Raw genomic sequence first — 1,763 nt, 5'->3', positions numbered from 1 at the left:
AACTGGAAAGTGAGCTGAATTGGAGAATGTTTCCAAATCAGCTATTTTGGCCTAGATTGTTCACTTCTCCGGCCTTCTCCAAACTCTGCACCCTTTTGTGAATAACCTTTCAATGTTAGGTTATCATTTCTCTCTGAACCTTAGGGGTTTATTCACGAAGCTGCCGAGGGCAGCCGATCAGCAGAGGGCGGGTACAATGCTAGTTTACTATTGGCTATAAAAAAAGACACAGCAGTGTTTCTCTCCTTGGTGGCGGGGAGCAGGAGACTCCCGGGCCGCCAGGGAGAGTTAGCTGTTTGGTGATCAGTGTCCCTGGTAAGCAGGTAACCAGGGACGCTGATCTCTCTGAAAGTGGCCGGAGCCAGCCGTAAGATCACGTCTGGCTCCGCCCAGCCATAAGATCACGGCTGGCTCCGCCCAGCCGTCAGAAGCAGCTCGGCCAGCTTCGTCTTTCAGCATGGCTCAGCCGAGCCGATGCATATGCGTTCGGCTCGGCTGAGCCGCTCGGCCATGATCGGGAGATGTACGGGCTATTGTGAATAGCCCGTACAGCACCCCTTCGGTTCTACTGAACCGAAGGGGTCCTGGGGCCGAAGCTAGCTGAAGGATCAGTCAAAGATACGGCCAGAACCTTCGGCAGCATCGTCAATAGACCCTTTATTGTTTTAATAGACCTTCTCCAAATGTTTCTGTTAGCAACTCCATTACAGTTGGCTTGTTGCGTCAGTAACTGAAAACCTGTGACTGTCTCCATTTCTCCGTGTCACTATTGTCCTGCTGTCCTCAGAAAAGACTCTCTCAAGATTAGGCTGGATGGAGCGCAAACATTTTTCCTTGAAGTCGCGACCAATGAAAACATAAAGGAACGGGTTAATACAGCTGTTTGCATACGCTAAACCAGTGGCCACGTCAAAACCGATCTCAAAAGCAACGCCGCATAACCTTGAAGATACATGATGGCGTCCAGGGTTATTAACCAACATACATGGTAAGGAAACCAGCAAATGAAGAAGGAAATAATAACAGCTAGAATAACTTTGAAAGTTCTGGTAGATGTGATCATGCGATTTTTTCGGATGTGCCAAAAGATCACAGAGTAGCATGTGACAATGATAGCGAAAGGCAGAACAAAGAAAATGATGAATCTAATTATCACTTGATGGTATTGTATTAATTGTCCAGACTTTGAAAATTGGTCCTCAGTGCAGTCTATATAATCCCCATGGTCTTCCGTTTCCGTAAAAAAGAAGGTAGGTAAACTGAATGCAATAGCTAAGATCCAGACTGCCAGGCATATTTTCATAGCCAGTCTTGTGGTCCGGTGGTTCTGGCACCAAACAGGGAAAACTACAGAGACGCAGTGACCAATGCTGATGATGGTAAGGTGTAGGATGCTGGCAAACAGGTTAAAAAATAAAACAAATATGTAAAACTTGCACAGAAAAGAACCCAAATTCCAGGTGTAGTTATGGGCCAAGTGTGCGACCCTTATGGGCAGGAAGAGGGAAAAGGTCAAGTCGGCTATAGCTAAGCTCAGGAACCAAACACAGTTGACCGTCTTCTTCATTTTGAAGGCAGCAAACCAGATGACCAGACCGTTTCCTATTGTTCCCAGGAGACTTATAACAGAGAAGACCACCATGAGGTAAACATGAAGAAAATAATACAAATTCACTTCTGGGCTTTCATTAATGGAAGTCGTGTTATCAGAGGTGGCCTCCATATAGCCAGATTATGTCTGAGGTCAGATTCCAATGCACTAA

At 46.2% G+C, this 1,763-nt stretch overlaps 1 pseudogene; it reads right to left on the bottom strand.

Moving 5' to 3' along the window:
* Positions 1 to 704: 704 nt before the first annotated feature.
* On the bottom strand, positions 705 to 1,723 carry LOC108798770 (annotated as a pseudogene).
* Positions 1,724 to 1,763: the final 40 nt, after the last annotated feature.

This window comes from Nanorana parkeri, unplaced genomic scaffold (genome assembly GCF_000935625.1).
Source record: "Nanorana parkeri isolate BGI_ZX_2015 unplaced genomic scaffold, ASM93562v1 scaffold1554, whole genome shotgun sequence".
Lineage (NCBI taxonomy): Eukaryota > Metazoa > Chordata > Amphibia > Anura > Dicroglossidae > Nanorana > Nanorana parkeri.
Note: the sequence above shows the minus strand (reverse complement) of the source record. Positions and strands in the feature narration are given on the sequence as shown.